The 18,220-nt window shown below is 41.7% G+C and overlaps 1 protein-coding gene across 3 annotated transcripts in view; it reads right to left on the bottom strand.

The window, feature by feature from the left end:
- Positions 1-17,138, bottom strand: part of tpk1 (thiamin pyrophosphokinase 1) — a 137,097-nt gene extending 119,959 nt beyond the window's left edge. The window contains exons 1-2 of one of the 3 annotated variants that reach the window (XM_042345934.1): positions 17,057-17,138; positions 13,340-13,438 (exon numbers count right to left, since the gene is read on the bottom strand). The gene's annotated coding sequence lies outside the window, so the exon portion shown is untranslated. Of the gene's footprint in view, positions 1-13,339; positions 13,439-15,883; positions 15,906-17,056 lie in introns of those variants that run through there. The other 2 variants (XM_042345938.1, XM_007907613.2) reach the window with 2 other exon arrangements.
- Between the last annotated feature and the right edge of the window lie 1,082 nt (positions 17,139-18,220).

The following is an 18,220-nucleotide window of genomic DNA, read 5'->3' as shown; positions in this document are numbered from 1 at the left end:
TAAAATTGAGTAGTTTTGAAGGTTCTGATGCAAAGGAATATCTATCCACCCCGTTGAAAATTTATGTGGGAAATGTTGAAGGTGTATAACGATGGTAGTCAGTCAATAATGGGTTAACAATAATGTTCATGCTATAGCTGCTACGAGGCAGGTAAAAGATGCACTGGATTTGGGATATAGTATCCAGAGACAGGATAATCAGATTGCTTTAAATTTGCATGCACAAGGAACAAAACTAGCTGCAGCAGCTTTTGTAATGAATAATCCAGGCAGATAAGAAATGTGTCTGAAAATGTATGTCCCTGCCTACGATTCTTATATATATATATATATGCGAACTTCACCCTCTAAATCTACCGTGTTTTCCCCACATGTAGTTGTGACTGGATGGTCCATGAGAATGCCCTTGCACTTATGGTTGGATGAAATGTTCATACCAGCACTGCAAGGTATTACCCCTGAGAACTATGTAAATAAGTAAATAATTTAGCACACACGTATAAGGTAGTAGCGATGGAAATTAGGAAAAGTAAGTATGCAAACAAAATGTACATGGATAATGGAATAAAGGAGGAAAAGTATGAAATTGGCAATTCAGTAATGTTATGTCTACGAGACGTTTGGCCAATTTGCAAAGACATCAAGATATTAATACAGAATTATTGACAGAGCAAGTCCTTCGGTATACCTGATTCGTATCAAGTATGATAACCACTAACACACAGAGATATGAGGCCCCAAATTAAATAGCTGAAGTTGTTTGAAAGGTTTGAATAAGTAACCTTGTGCTCTCAGCCCCTAACAGCTGAACATCATGTGGAGACTCTATGCCTCGGATTGACCACCCTGATCATGGGCAATGATCTACCACTGTTTTCGGACAAGGGAGTTAAAACTGATGATCTCACTTGTGATCACATATGGGTGACACTGGATTTCAGTATCTCGACTGAAATGTTTTTCCACTGAACACATGCAATCAACGGCATTACGACAAGCTTACCAGAAAAGACTTGGAACAATTGTAAACTTTAAATTAAACAAAAGAGACAATCAGCAAAGCTTATGATGATATGGGAGTTCAACGTAAACATCAGAAATCATTGCTCTCACAGAACATTGCAAGATGTAATAGGTTGCGTCGGGATGAACACATTAAATAAAGTTTAGGATTTCCAAGCTTCTGTGAAGTATAATGTGTAGGCAATTATTGAATGTATCAAACATATAGTCTGTATATTCCAGGCACACTGTAGTGTTTAGTTCAATAATTGAAAGAAATAGAAAGCAACTCATAATAATTCAAGCCAAATTTAATCAACCGTTACATTCCTGATCTTTGTTTTCATTTCTTTCTGAAGTCAGTTTTATACTATGCTTTGCCAAGATAAGGGTATGGGGGGGAAGGTGCTCAATGCCAAATTTAGTCTCAGAGAGAGAAGTAACTTCTCTAAAGCTTACTTTCAAAATAAGATGTATTTTATCAATTCAGCATTTTTATCAATATTTATTTCAACCTTTCAAATAGTAGTTGTGTGGATTAGATTTCCGATACAAGCAGTTGATGCTGTGTCAATTAAACAAAAAGACCTGGATAAGTATCTCCTCAGGAATGATATTGGGGGATACAAATAACAATATATTTGCCTTTGATATTTTATCATGTTGAAACATCTCAGAACACTTCAAACAATAGGTTATTTGGAAGGTTAGGCAAATCAATTCTGTATTCAAAAAGGAAATTAAATAAATAAAGGAAGAATAAACACTGTATAAAGAGCATAGAGAACAAATAGCACAACGGTATTAAAGTTGATCGCATGCCATAGCATTCTGGGGCAAATGGCCTCTTTCTGAGTTCAGATTCACATTGTAAAAATGAACAAATGTTGTAAATAGAATCAGACATCCTGAATAATTGGATTGCAGTATAGAAAATGGCCATTCAGCCCATCAAAAACACTCTATTGTTCTAATCTAATCTCATATTCTGATTTGCTCCTCATAAGGTTAAATCTTTGTGGGACACTGCTGGGAGCAAATTGACTTCTGCTTTCACCCATAATATAGAGTTACACAATTTAAAGTATATTCCAGCGGCTTGGGTAGTCCTCCTGACGTGAAAGGCACTATACAAATGTAATTTGTTGTTGTTGTTGTATATCCTGTGAAGCTCTTTGTGACGTCTCGACAACGTGATAAGGTGCTATATCAAATGCAAGCATTATTATTATCTCTTCTTTTGCAAGCGTCTATTAATTCCTTTTGAAAAGAATTGATGGCACTCTGCTTCAATAATGGAAATCAGGTTAAACCTGATGTGATTTGGCTATTATCAAACTGCTGGCTTTTGTGTTGTTAATGATATGCAATCAATTATGGTGGATAATGTAGGTTCCCAATGTATTATGGCTACTCATTAAAGTCAGGCATACTTAACAATACTATATCAAAATGATTTTTTTTAAAAAGCCGCCATTCTTCCAGATCAGTTTTCACTTTGGTAAGATGGGCAGCCAGGAAGGCCATAAAAGTAAGTTGCAATTCGCGACTTTGGAAATTATACAGGCTGCAGCCAGTGGATTCCCTGTGCAGTGCAAACCAGTATAAACCAACAGTGCCTGCAGTCCATCCACCACAAAATAAATATGTCGTAGTTTGTCTTGGGGGGGGGGGGGGGCAAAACTTGTAATCACCACCATTCCTTGCCTTTGATTTGTCATACCCATTTTCATAAAGTGAATTTTATTCCTTGGTTTCATGTTGCTTTACACAATATTTGTGAACGACAACGATTTACATGTATATAGTGCCCTTCACGCAGGATAGTGAAAGATTATTAAACAGCAATCATCTGAAACTGGCAGGTTTACTGAATCTCTTTAACAAGCAGAAGAATAAATCTCCAGAAAACCGAAATGGAGCAAAATACAAACAGGGTTCACTAAACAGTTCCAACAAATATGTTCCATAAATATATAAAATACATACGCACAGATGCCAACCAGTTGAAGATTAGTCACAAACATCTCAGCCACACTGCACACAAGTTGTCTCTCAACACAAGTCATGAACATTTCTCAAACTACTAAATTCTGCAGTTATATAAAAAGATTTAAGACCCCATTAAAGTTGTAAAACTCAACAAGAAAGGTTACCTTTCTAAACACAGAATTATGGAGTAGCTGAGAACTGTTGTTCCGCGACAACACTTGTGCTTTCTCCCAACTGGATGTTTAAGGAGGCTTTACAGCCGTGTCTGTATTTTCAGTTAGCGATTTATCTCAAGGGTTGAGAAGGAAAAACACAAATATTTTTCACACGACTAAGGTTTTCCCCATTACATTCATTCAGCTTTATAAATCTGATTTGAAAATAGCTATGGTTTTATACAGACAAGTCCGTTTTATTTCACTTTGAAAACAACAGAGTAAATAAAGTCAATTCCTAACAATATTCACATTGAAGGACAAACGGAATTCAATAAAAAAAGTGAAAACATCACCAGAAATTAACAATTAATGTTTATCAGAAACACTTAAGTTTAAACAGTTTTTTATTTTTATTATTTCCCCAGAGAAGTTGCAAGAGTCTTTCCTCAGGACAATTTGTTAGGATTATCCCGAAGGCATTATATGGATCAGTCAGAAGCTTACATCTTGTGCAGCATGAAGTTCTGTAGCACATTAGTTGGAGCACTCGCCTCACAAGCGAGAGGACCTGGGTTCGATTCCCTCAGGTAAGTTTCCTTACTCCACACGCCTCTGTTTACTGAGCAGTAAGTAGGAACCCGGTTGTTTAATCAATTTGCGGATTGCTTTCCAAGAGTAAAAAAAATAATTTGGTCACTTAATCCACGATTGTTTGTGGGACACAGCTGTATGCAATTGGCTGCCACATTTCAGGCTTGTGGGTTCAAGCCCCGTATCGGGACTTGAAACTCATAGATTCTAGGCTGACAGTCCAATGCAGTGCTGGATTCTGATGCATTGCCTAATAATAATAATAATAATCCCTCCAAAACCAAAAACAATAATAAATTGGTCATTTTCAATCCACGACTGTTTGTGGGACATTGCTGTGCGCAATTGGCTGCCGCGTTCGCCCACAAATATACAGTCAATTCACTTTACAGTGTGTTCTGTGAAGCGCTTTGGGACGTCCTCCCGACGTGAAAAGCGCTATATCAAATGCAAGGATTATTATTATTATTATTATTATTGCTGGGTGTGCCATCCTTTGGATAATAAGTTAAATCGAAGGCCACATCTGCCTGTTCAGGTGGATGTTAACAACTCCATGCGGTATTCATTAAGAGAAGAGAGTTTCTCACAGTGATCTGGGCAATAAATTCCCCAAATAAAATTGGTCATTTATTTCACGGATGCTTGTATAGACTTTGCTGTGTGTAAAATGGTTTCCGCATTTGCCCAAAACCACACAGTCAGCTCACTTTACAGTATATCCTGTAAAGTGCTTTGGGACATCATCCCAAAGTGAAAGGTTCTATACCAAATTAAGGATCATTATTATTAACATTATTTAAAATAATAAAGTACTTTGCCTCAGTGATGACTGTGCAGAGAAATCCATATTCCAACCATCCTTTCTCTCTATGTTTTTTATACAACCTGCCCTTTGATTCTGTTTGTGTTTATCTTGAATGATTGCCTTTTGCTACTGACTCATTGGAAATAATCCATTGCTATATATCCTATCATAAGACTTCTTGATGATGAAGGTGTCTCCTTAATTCCAGTGAAAAATAAAGTCCAAAATTTATCTTAATAACTGAAACTTCTTGTACCTGGTCACACCCCAGTGAATCTACACTGCTTGTTTTACATTCCTTGATATTCTTTAATATCTCCATGATCTTTCTTTCCCATGCAGTCCAAAGCATTGACAGCACAAACGGAGTTGTAACTTTTCTCACAGATAGTTGCAGACAAAGCTTTGAAAAATGATCTAAACCAAGTCAAATGCATTTTGGAAACAGTTTTTAAACAAATCCTCATCTGTCCATCCTTAGTAGTTAATAAATCCAATTGCTGCAGCGAGAGGAAGTGTGTGTACTTCTTACAGTACTTCTTTATTTGCAAAGAAAACTGCCAAGAACAGTGCCAAGCTCTGACTGAAACCCCTTCATGAACATGTGAGATGTAACAGACTAGAAGGGCTGAACATTTCTTGGCTAAAAATGTATTATTAAAAATCGCAAAACTGAAAGCAATCCAAGATAGCTCATACCAATATCTCACGATCATTTGCTTCAGATGCCAGCACACTCTGCTGAAAGCAAGCAATATAATTTCAAACAGTAAAGCAACTGGAAGTGGGAAAGTCAAGCTGATATTTCTCATTCTCAATGAACCAGGGTCTGAGGGGAATTCTACGCATAAATGACACTCCAATATCAGGTGCTAGCACTGTTGATCATACAACTGGCTGTTTACTAATATTAAAAACTGTCCCTTAACATTTTATGGCCTGACTAGCAGAATCCTAAAAAAAAAATTGAGACTATTTCCTACTATAGCCTAAATCAAGTTGGTTACATTTATGCAGATGGTCTAAATACGTGACCAGGCATCAATACAACCTGCTTTCGGGTCGTGCTGCTCAAGCCTTACTTGAGCCCAACTAGACTGCACAATGTGCGGGTCAGCATCACCGTACATATAGTAGAAACAATGCACAAAAGGTCCAAAATCCATCCACACATATTTATCACAAAAATGCACCTATGGAAAAGGTAGGCAGCATTTATAACTTAAAGAGTCATCATACTGCCTGTGCAGAAAAAACATTTCGTAAGAACTCTCCCTCCCTGATATCGATAATAACATTCCTGGAAACCACATAAAGATTAGCAGAGAAATTAGTCACTACTTAATCAAATTATACACAGACTCTTAACTACGACTAACAGCAATGTAATTATTTCTGTTCATTTTGTTGGAGTCCAGGGAAAGAAACTACAATGCAATTAGTTTTGTCTGATTATACAAAGCATTCCTTCCCATCTTTCCCACAACTGAAAAGAAGGTCACATTTTAATTCAACGCACTGCAATTAATTGGCGTCTTTGAAACAAGAAGTTGAAACGAGGCTCCATAATAAAGCTCATCGACTAGTTGCACTTTTCTGACTTGCCTCTTAGGCTCATTCACTGCTTGTGAACTTTGTACCACACATTGTTGTAGTTTCATGCACTTCTGAACTATGATCAAGCAAGCATTCGCGAATCAGTGCTAGGACCTACATATTCAGCATTAGGAATTAATGCACCTCGTCATGTGGCCATTTTGAAAACCTATTTCATTCAGATCCAAATATTTTCTTCTCCGCTGTCTGTTTTTAAAATTGACTAAACTTACACGTTTGTCTACACATCACAAAGCGTTTTAATTTACCCAGAGGGTGGTTTGAATGTGATATTCTCTCTGACAAACCATTATCAAAGCAGAGTCCAGTAATTATGTAAAATGGGAATTAAATAGAGGCTTGATAAAGAAGATTTTTTAATGATATGGGGTGCAAGCAAACAGTGGAGAAAAAAAAGCACCTTGGCAAACTTTGTATGTCAAATGGCCTGTGTTTATGCTGTATCATACTGTGTAAGCAATACCTGCCCTACAGATGAGAGAAACAGTGGGGATTTTCCTGTAAAATAATTAGGAATCTCATTGGGAGCAAGCCCAGGTTCTTCACTTATTAGATAAGATTCCCTGTGGGTTCCCATTTGGTAAGAGCCAGAGCTTTTAACACGACTAAGTCAACAACTCTTTCTTTTATGCAAACATTTCACAGATTTTATCCCCCACACCAATTTCAGTACATTCTCCGAATGTGCAATTAATGTGTTTCAGTTCCTTGGGACGCCCTCCCGACGTGAAAGTCGCTATACAAATGTAATCTTGTTGTTGTTGTTGTTGTCTTGCTATGCAAGTCTTGCGATTCCTGCCGGGTAGGACCAGGAAAACAGCCATTAAGAGCTGCAAACCAGCACTTTACATGCCATTAATCGGAGATTGTGTGACACGTGTTACTGTTATTCAAGTTGAAGAAGGTAGACATTGAACCCATACAAGTTACTTATGTGAGAATGTGTATAGAAACTAACTTGTAGCAGTAATTTAGTTAACGCACAGCAATACACGTATGTTCAGATGTCTAAATATTTTGTTATTCTAAAATTATAAAGCTGCAATCTTCAATGTTACACAATTTTGAGTCCTCCTAGTGGTGCAAAACAGTTACTCTACATAGGTTCCTCCATGAGTCTGCAGCTTTTGAGTGGAGACTGCAGAGGTGTCCGAGCTGTGGGCAGGAAGATGGATGGTGGCAATGCATTTTACACTCAGCTGTGCTGTCCACCAGACAGCTCACAGGGAGTTTTGGTACCTGTCACCATCTAGTGAGGACTCAAACCTGCACCTGTCAAATGACCAATTTGTGACTATCTTAGTGGGATAAGCAAGATCTCCTTGAAGCTGAATTGGCTCCAAGGTGACATGTTTGGCAATGGAATGCCTGAATCAAGCCAGCCCTCTGTGGTGGTCTCAGTTGTCTGGTTTTCCTGATACAGGTGGGTTCCCAGTACGCCAGGGCACTCCTGATGACAGCCAGACCAGCTTGGCTTATCGGCAGGACCTGGAGAGCAGACCAGTCATTGGGAGCAGGGATTATTCCTACTGAGCTCATGCTAAAGCCCTAAAGCTTACCAGACAGTGCTTTCAATGCCAACCTTAGTGACTCAATACCAAATGCAGTAAATTTGGATCCAGATAAAAATTCTATCATGTTCAATATTCAAAATTCAAGTTCATATCTTCAAAATATAACAACAACAACTTGGATTTATACAGTGTCCTCCATGTCTCAGAGCGCTTTACAGTTTAGGATCTCGGGTGCAGAGCCAGTGAAATAACCAGTGAATTTCTAGATATTGAAAGAATTCAAGATTATTAGATGAGATAGATGTAATGACCGATTGGTTTGAGAAGCTGGATGTAGAAACAAAATTGCTAATGGTCTATCCTTGCATGGAACCTTTCCTTCCCTTCAAGGCCCATCTCAAGATCTTCCTTTTTGACCATGCTTTTGGTTATCCTTCTACCCCCATTCCCTTGCTTTCATCCTTCTTGATTTCAACCCCCAGCTTCAATATCTAGCAATTCACTAGTTATTTTTGAAACCCCTTATAATTCCTTGTTCCACCTCCAATGTGTATTGGTGCTTTATTTCATATGCCTATCACCCTTTTACATATAAAAAAAAGTTCTCCCTCACTTCCTATTTGCTTTCATTGTCCACATTTTGAAGATATGATCCCTGTGCCTTGGGATGTCCATTTCGACATGAAAGGCAATGTATAAATGCAATTTGTTGTTGTTGTTGTTGAAACTGTTTGTATGTTACTTATCTGATATTGCAGATCCTTTTTTTAAAATTTTTTTAAAAAAACATTTGATATAGCGCTTTTCACGTCGGGAGGATGTCCCAAAGCACTTCACAGAACACACTGTAAAGTGAATTGACTGTATATTTGTGGGCGAACGCGGCAGCCAATTGCGTACAGCAATGTCCCACAAACAGTCGTCGTTTGAAAATGACCAATTTTTTTATTATTGTTTTGGGTTTTTGGAGGGATTATTATTATTGTCCAATTGTCTATCTTGACATGAATTTTCCATGGCCACAGTAGCTCACAAATAACTCACAGCATCCATTCTTACCTATCAACATAACCCTTAGATTTTGTGGCTACCAGATATTCATCCAGTTCTTTTAGATTGATTTCAATGCTACAACATAATAATTTGTCATATCTCTGTACAGTAAAAGGTTTCTTTTTTTCCCCGCTGTTCAATATTTACACATCAATGATCTTTTAGGAAAGGCCGTGCTGAGACCTTGAAAAGCACCACTCATTTGGATTCTATAGAAAGCATGCTCGTACTTAGTCCAAATAAAACCAGTCTTATTTAAATGGAGCGTTAAAACAGTCCTCCTATTCACAATACTATATGTTGTATGACTTTGTTAACAAAGTAACATTGTGATGTCAAAATTAGCTTAGAATCATATGTAGCACGAGGGGAATAATGCATAATTCAGCAAGACTGCCTCGCTGGACTAAATGGCTGAAATTGTAGTTGCAGAATTATTAATTAAACCTCAGGCTAAAATCCTGACTAATTGTGCTTCAATGTTGTCCAACAAAATTTATCTTTCTCCCACTATCCAAAGTTGCTAAAATTCTCAACAAAACTTCAAGGACTATTTGCAATTAATGATTTCCAGATTTTGCAACAAAGAATTAAAATAAAGGTTACGAGAACCAAAGTGACTCAATACCAAATACAGAGAATGCATTTTAAAGTATGTTTCAAAAAATAACAGGATTTACAGAATGCTCATAGAAAGGCTGTATTACTGGCATCTGGGCATTGAAAAAGGCACAGGGAAATGTCTGAGGTGAGTAGGTGGCATATATATATATATATGCAGAACTCTGTTTTGGATACTCAAACATGATGATGGTTTCCTCATGTCAATCAAACATTCAGCTGATCAAAAAAAAGTTTTATCAGCACAAAATACCAAATAAGCAATCTTTTCCACCTCACTTATTTTCTCCAATCATTTCAATTCATTTTTTCTGTCTATGGGACATTGTTCCATACAAGCAGGATCTCCTCTGGTACATTGAATAAGCCATTAAGTGTGATTGATCACCACTCAGAATCGCAAACTGTAGGAGAATGAAAATATCACCGTTTTTCTGGGACCTTTTGCCATTCTCTCTGTAAAGAAGGGGAATGCATACACAGCTTTTCTGAAACCCTATGTTATCTCCCATGCAATAAGGGAATGCTCAAACCTACAGCTTTTTGGAAGCCTTGTGCTATCATCTCCTAATCTGCTGCATCCTCCTTGACGCCATCAACATGTTCTCATCTGGGACTCCAACATCCCCTGTCTACCCCTTAGACTCCTCAACCTGTGTATAACCTAGAGGTCAGATTGAATCCCCAGGTGTCCTTCCTATTCCATATCTGGTCAATGACCAGGACCTCTTTCCTCCACTTCTGCAATATCACCTGCCTTTGACCATACTTCACACCCAGTGCCGCTGAAATCCTTATCTATGCTTTCAACACCTCCTGCCTCAATTTATAATAATAAATAATAACAATCCTTGCATTTGATATAGCGCCTTATCATGTCTTCGAAACGTTTTAAAGCGCTTCACAGAATATACTGTAAAGTGAATTGACTGTATATTTTGTGGGCGAAACGCAGCAACCAATTGCGCACAGCAGTGTCCCACAAACAGTCATAGATTGAGTGACCGAATTATTATTATTTTATTTTTATTTTCTGAAGGGATTATTATCCTCGGAAAAGCGATCCGCCAATCGACTAACAACCGGATTCCTACATACTGCGAGGTAAACAGAGGTCCATGGAGTAAGGAAACTTGCCCAATGTTTCGCCCTGCCCAGGAATCGAACCCAAGTCGTCTCACATGCGATTTATCCAAATTCTCCAATGCACTCCTCGCCGGTCTCCCCAGCTCTACCATTCACAAAGTCTAGTTGATTCAGAAATCTGCTACCCATATCCCCACCTGTAGCAAACTCCACACTTCCATCACCCCAGTTCCTGCCAAGCTCCACTGGCTTCCTGTGGCAGAACAGATCAATTTCAAGATCCTCTCACTCACCTACAAATCACTTCATTTCCTAGCACCGCTCTACCTCTCCACCCTGCTCAGCAACAACAACAAGATTACATTTGTATAGCGCCTTTCACGTTGGGAGGACGTCCCAAGGCACTGACTCCTCTACACACCCACTTTGTTCAGCAAGGTTGGGCCTTCTTCGCATCCCTGGACTCCTACGCTCCACCACTGCCTTCAGCCATAATGTCCCAAACTCCCTGCCTCAATCCTTCACCTTGGCCCCCTCTTAACCTGTCTTCAAATCACCCTTATTCAACTGTGCGTACGGCCTCCTCCACTTTCTCCTGACCTGGTGTCAAGTTATATCACTGTTCAGTGCTTCGAGATGCTACCCGAATGAAAGGTGCTATAAATGCAAATTGTTGTTGCATTCTATAATTTTTCTGAGTCCCTGGGTACACTGTTTGATACAGCTCTGTAAATGTTGACAGGCAGGTACCATTGCACCACAAGTGCATCATTAACAAGATCACAGACCTTCTTTAACCCAAGCTGGACAATTTAAGTCAGGCAATGCACAATGGAGTACAAATACCTTTCCAGCTTTGCTAACCAATTGTAAATTAAGTCTTAGAAGCATATTGTCCAAAACCATAGAAGTTGATTAATGTAATCCACTGTTCACTACGCTCATGCTCAGACTGTGGCAGAGGTAATTAATCTTATATATCAGCGCTTTTAAAACTACAATACTCATTTTTGTGAAATGAGCACATTATTTCATTCAGAATGCATCTGTCACTTCTAACACAAGACTAACTGTAATAACTGCAGAACAGACATCTTGTCAAAAATACAATCAGTAATCATTGGTCTAAAAGCTCTTATGCTAATAAAATGTGCTTTATTCTTCTGTCCCCTCTCCCCCTCAGAACATCCTTCCCTTCACAGAATCCGTGCAAAATACAGTGAAAACTCAATTATATCTGATCCAAATGAACACTAATTTTTCACTGCAATTTGCTGTATTTTTTTCCAAAGATTGTCAGCTTTAAAAGGCCACCAAATATGTTTTGCAGTTGTGCAGCCAAGTCTGCTGTTTATTCAGTAGTGTTTGCTCTACTGATCAATTTCAGATCTCTTTGAGGTCAGTGAGATGTCTGACACAGGCAGAAATCCATCACCAGGCTTAAGAGTATCCAAAGGAGACTGAGATCTGCACACGTATGCCATGGAAATTACCCTGTGTTTGGAATGGAAAGTGCACTCTCTTCCTAGATCATGCTTACTAAATCATGCTTACCTAATTTAATAATAATAATAATAATCCTTGCATTTGATATAGCGCTTTTCACGTTGGGAGGACATCCTAAAGCGCTTCACAGAACACACTGTAAAGTGAATTGACTGTATATTTGTGGGCGAACGCGGCAGCCAATTGCGCACAGCAATGTCCCACAAACAGTCGTAGATTGAAAATGACCAATTTATTATTGTTTTTGGAGGGATTATTATTATTACCTAATTTAAGAGTGCATGTTGGCAAGAGCCAAGGCTTGGGGACTCCAGAATGTGTGTTGGGGTACTACTGGAATTTAACCAGCTAAAACCACAACAGCAACTTGTATTTATATAGTGCCATTCATGCGGGGGAGCATCTCGGAGGGCTTAACAGTGACAGAGCCCGATTCTGGTGTAGGCAGGAGGTGGCTGAAAGGGCAGCCTCGGATGGTGGAGGGGACAAGGGACAAGCAGGAGGCATAGCCAGCGAGTGAAGGCAGTGGGTAATGGAATGGAGAGAGGTCAGAAAGGTAGGGAGGTGCCAGGGCATGAAGGAATTTGTAGACGAGTGAGAGGATCTTGTAATCGATCCCGTCTGTGTTAGGAAGCCAGTGGAGTCTGACAAGGACTAGTGCGATAGGGGTATGGAGCTCAGTGTGGGTGAGAATACTGGGGGCGGAGATCTGAATCAGTTGTAGTTTGTGGGTAGTGGAGCTGTGGAGAATGGTGAGCTGAGAGAAGAGGCGGTGGAGAAGAACAGAATGGTCAACAATGTCAAAGACAACAGAGAGATCAAGCAGGACAAGGAGGCAGAGACAGCCCAGCCCTGGTCACAGATGGACAGAATGTCATTCATGACATTTACTAGGGCAGTGTCTGTACTGTGAGCAAGGCGAAAACCATATTGGAGGGGTTAATGCAGGGAGTGCTGGGAGAGGAAAGAGTGGAGCTCATAACTAAGTTATGAGTAATAACTCATTCCAGAATCTTGGAAAGGAAAAGGAGGTTTGAGATAGGTTAGAGAAGATAGGGAAAATAGATTGGTTGAGGGAAAGTATTTTGAGGGTGGGCCTGAAACAAAATATGTAGCAGAAACTAGAAACAGCATGAACATAGAGTTGTCTAACAATCAAACACTGCTCTCAGCCTACATTACTGTGCTTTAGCTTCTCTATGAACTCTAGAGGAGAATCTAGAAGAGAAAGGGTATATGTGCAAAATTCATCACCGCATTTACGTGAAATTCAACCCCACATCACCATACATGTCTGGAATAGATGCCATTCCAAAACTGGTATTTCAGTAAAGAATAATTCAGCAAAAATAGGGACATGCAAAGGGGAAAAAAATACAATTATACATTACATGTAGCAAGAAATCCTCACTTTTCCAAGGTATCTGAGGCAGACCTAGACCATCTCCATAAGGATGTCTGTTTTCAGCACCTCCATTTGGTCTGTGCTCCTACAATGTAAAGCAGGTACAACAAGATCAGTATTTTGCCTTATACACACTCCTGAGAGAAAGATGAAACACAGTGCAACGTGCAATTCATCTCTCACTGTTGTGTTCCCATTGTGATTACAAGTGGAAATACACAGAAGAACAAGGTGAAAAACACAAGAAAGCTTGAAAATGACATGGACTGGAAATGGGTTCCACAGAGATCTTAACTTCTGTGGCTCTGGATCCAACAGCTGGAGTATAAAGTGCACCCAAAACAAAACTTCTGCTCACTTGCTGATCCCTCCCTCAGCTCAGGAAACTTATTATATCGCCTGGCATATCAGCCAAGACTGCACAGAAAACTTGCAAAACACTTCTGCTAAGGATGCTATTGTAATGAGCATCTCCAGGTCACAAGCATATCCATTGATATTTTGTGCGACCAAAATAGAAGCGTTTGATGAAAATTAATGAGAATCACTAGACGTTAGGACTACTTTGAACGATAAAACAGTAGCGGTTCACTTAGTCAGCTGGCATTTGGGTAATATTGGTTCATGTTACGAAGACCTAAAACAGGAATATAGGTAATTCTTCAAATTAGTACAAATACAAACCAGAGCCACACTTCAAATTTCATCAATAAAACACATGATTACTCCACTTTATCGTATATCCTGTGAAGCATTTTGAAACGTCCGCCCAACATGAAACACAATATCTCAAATGCAAGAATTATTATTTTTATTATTAAAATTGATGTTTATAATAAGAAGTTGCATCTATGTGGCACCTTTCACACAGGATAATATGTCAAAACATTTTCCAGAAAGGGTGAGGAGAGGGGGAATGGGGGGGTTGTGGGGGTAAAAGGAAGGATGTTACCAAAAGCATAGCCAAAAGAGGTAGGTTTTTAGTAGGGTTTTGAGGAAACTGTGAGGTGAAAACATTTTGGGAGGAAATTCCAGAAAGCGAGGCCACAGTAGCAGAAAGCTTAACCACCAAGAGTGGGGCAAGGGACATGCAATAGTGTAGTAACTGTTGTGCATCCTGAACAAAGTTTTGCTCTGATCAAAAGAAATCTATAATAATAATAATTCCTGCATTTGATACAGCGCCTTACCACATCTTCGAGACGTCTCAAAGCACTTCACAGAATATACTGTAAAGTGAATTGACTATATACTTTGTGGGCGAAACACAGCAACTAATTGCACACAGCAGTGTCCCACAAACACTCACTTCCATTCCAAACACAGGGTAAGTTACCAATTTTTTTGATATTTTTAAGGAACTATTACCCCCAGAAAAGCGATCCACCAATCAACTAACAACTGGGTTCCTACTTACTGCTAGGTAAACAGAGGCGTGTGGAGTAAGGAAACTTGCCCAACATTTTGCCCTGCCGGGAATTGAACCTGGGTCTCTCGCTTGCGAGGCGAGTGCTCTATGGCGGAAAATGGAACCCAAAGCCAAACGAATACTGTGCACATCAAAACAGGAGCATTTCCTGCCGCTGGGAGCAAACTTCATCCATGACAACTCAGCAATGTGATTCTAACTTCCTGTCTTGCTTTTATTCTGAGGCAAAAAGAGGCAATATTGGATTTCTACACATGAGCATCTTGCTGCACGCTCAAAACATGAGTAATATAGTGCTCATTGTATTAATATTAATAATAACAATAATAATAGAAGTCATTACATTTGATATACAGTAAACCTCGCCCAAGTCCCGGTCATTTTCCTATTAAACCCACTTAAATCTAAATGCACCAGTCATATTAACAACCTTGTAACTCGTAATGCCGCTGCTGAACTCACCGGCTGCCAGTCAAAACTTTTTCCCGAGCCTACCTCAAACGGACACCGCATATAGGCAGCCCAACGCTCTCCTCGCCTCCCTCCCGGGGCGCAACATCACCGTCATCGCGCACGGTGGGGGGGGGGCAGGGCGGAGAGAGGAAAGAGGAAGCGTTTTGGCCGCCTGCACCCTCTCTCCCCAGCAAACTGTCCTCTCAGGGCAGCATCAAGAGCTGGCGGTTGGCAGGACCCTCTCTCTCTCTCTCTCTCAATCTTTGTAAGAGTTTATACTGTATTCTAATAAAATAGTTCAATTTTGAAACTGTTTGGTTGTGTCATTCATCGCCAGTACATGTTTTCTGCACATGAGGTACAGTACTGTGCAGTATGGAAAGGATGGGCTATCATAGCTTTAATATGCATGGGTTAACCATGGTACAGAAACCTTGCCTTACTGCCACCAGCCAGTACAACACTCAGGTACTGTAATTCTCGTGTTAGTCATATAGCTTCTGACTGATACATAACTTTACATAAGTCGCTATGCAAATATAATTTGTTGTTGTTTACGTAACTCAGATATAACTTATTGCAAGTTTGACGTAACTCATACTTTGCAGAAGCCATATTAAATGTATCGTCTCAACTGATACAACTTACGTGAGATTTACTGTAATAATCCTTGCATTTGCTATAATGCCTTTCATGTCAGGAGCAACAAAAACAACTTCAGAACTCAGCGACTCAGTACTCTTGGGCACATGTCCCAAAGTGCTTCACAGGATGGATTGTAAAGTGGAATGGCACTATTTGAGGGTGAACATGGCAGCCAATTAGCAATGCCGTGTTGTCCCACAGTCACGGTGAGGTTTACCTCACCACCATATCACATCTCAAACAACTTCACAAGATTTTTATATTTGTAGGCGAACACAAGCAGCCAATTTGTGCATCTGCACACACTACAGGCAATGCTGATTGATAGCCATGTGTCTGTACACACTACAGGCAATGCTGATTGATGGCCATGTGTCTGTACACACTACAGGCAATGCTGATTGATAGCCGTGTGTCTGTACACACTACAGGCAATGCTGATTGATGGCCATGTGTCTGTACACACTACAGGCAATGCTGATTGATAGCCATGTGTCTGTACACACTACAGGCAATGCTGATTGATGCCATGTGTCTGTACACACTACAGGCAATGCTGATTGATAGCCATGTGTCTGTACACACTACAGGCAATGCTGATTGATAGCCATGTGTCTGTACACACTACAGGCAATGCTGATTGATAGCCATGTGTCTGTACACACTACAGGCAATGCTGATTGATAGCCATGTGTCTGTACACACTACAGGCAATGCTGATTGATAGCCATGTGTCTGTACACACTACAGGCAATGCTGATTGATGGCCATGTGTCTGTACACACTACAGGCAATGCTGATTGATGGCCATGTGTCTGTACACACTACAGGCAATGCTGATTGATGGCCATGTGTCTGTACACACTACAGGCAATGCTGATTGATGGCCATGTGTCTGTACACACTACAGGCAATGCTGATTGATGGCCATGTGTCTGTACACACTACAGGCAATGCTGATTGATGGCCATGTGTCTGTACACACTACAGGCAATGCTGATTGATGGCCATGTGTCTGTACACACTACAGGCAATGCTGATTGATGGCCATGTGTCTGTACACACTACAGGCAATGCTGATTGATGGCCATGTGTCTGTACACACTACAGGCAATGCTGATTGATGGCCATGTGTCTGTACAGTGCAGCACTGCTGACTGATGGAGGAGCCCCTACCTTGAGGGCTGATAGTGCCGAGTCGTGTGGCTGCACAGACGCTGTTGCTCACTGTCAGTCCCTGTGAATCAGGGATATACAATGTGAGTGTGTGTGGTGTGGTGTGTGGGTGGGGGGGGGGTGCAGTGTGTGTGGGGGGGGGTGCAGTGTGTGTGGGGGGGGTGCAGTGTGTGTGTGGGGGGGGGTGCAGTGTGTGTGGGGGGGGGGGTGCAGTCCTGTGTGTGTGGGGGGTGGGCTGCAGTCCCTGTGTGTGTGGGGGGGGTGCAGTGTGTGTGAGTGTGTGTGGGGGGGGGGGTGGGCTGCAGTCCCTGTGTGTGTGGGGGGGGTGCAGTGTGTGTGAGTGTGTGTGTGGTGGGGGGGGTGCAGTCCCTGTGTGTGTGGTGGGGGGGGGTGCAGTGTGTGTGGGGGGGGGTGCAGTGTGTGTGGGGGGGTGCAGTGTGTGTGGGGGGGGGTGGGTGGGGGGGGGGTGCAGTGTGTGTGGGGGGGGGGTGTGTGGGGGGGGGTGCAGTGTGTGTGTGGGGGGGTGCAGTGTGTGTGGGGGGGGGGGGTGCAGTCCCTGTGTGTGTGTGTGGGGGGGGGGGTGCAGTCTCTGTGTGTGGTGGTGTGTGGGGTGCAGTCCTGTGTGTGTGTGTGTGTGTGGGGGGGGTGCAGTCCCTGTGTGTGTGTGGGGGGGGTGGGGTGCAGTCCCTGTGTGTGTGTGTGTGGGGGGGGGGGGGTGCAGTCCCTGTGTGTGTGTGGGGGGGGGGTGCAGTCCCTGGTGTGTGGTGTGTGTGTGGGGTGCAGTCCCTGTGTGTGGGGGGGGGTGCAGTGTGTGTGGGGGGGGGGGTGTGGGGGGGGGGGTGCAGTGTGTGGGGGGGGGGGGGGGGGGGGGGGGTGCAGTGTGGGGGGGGTGCAGTGTGTGTGGGGGGGGGGGTGCAGTGTGTGTGTGTGTGTGTGTGGGGGGGGGGGGGGGTGCAGTGTGTGTGGGGGGGGGGGGGTGCAGTCCCTGTGTGTGTGGTGGGGGGGGGGTGCAGTGTGTGTGTGTGTGGGGGGGGGGTGGGGGGGGTGCAGTGTGTGTGTGTGTGGGGGGGGGGTGCAGTGTGTGGTGGGGGTGCAGTGTGTGTGTGTGTGTGTGGGGGGGGGTGCAGTGTGTGTGTGTGTGGGGGGGTGCAGTGTGTGTGGTGT

This window comes from Callorhinchus milii, unplaced genomic scaffold (assembly GCF_018977255.1).
Source record: "Callorhinchus milii isolate IMCB2004 unplaced genomic scaffold, IMCB_Cmil_1.0 Scaffold2, whole genome shotgun sequence".
Taxonomy (NCBI): Eukaryota; Metazoa; Chordata; class Chondrichthyes; order Chimaeriformes; family Callorhinchidae; genus Callorhinchus; species Callorhinchus milii.
This window is presented reverse-complemented; position numbering and strand designations above follow the sequence as displayed.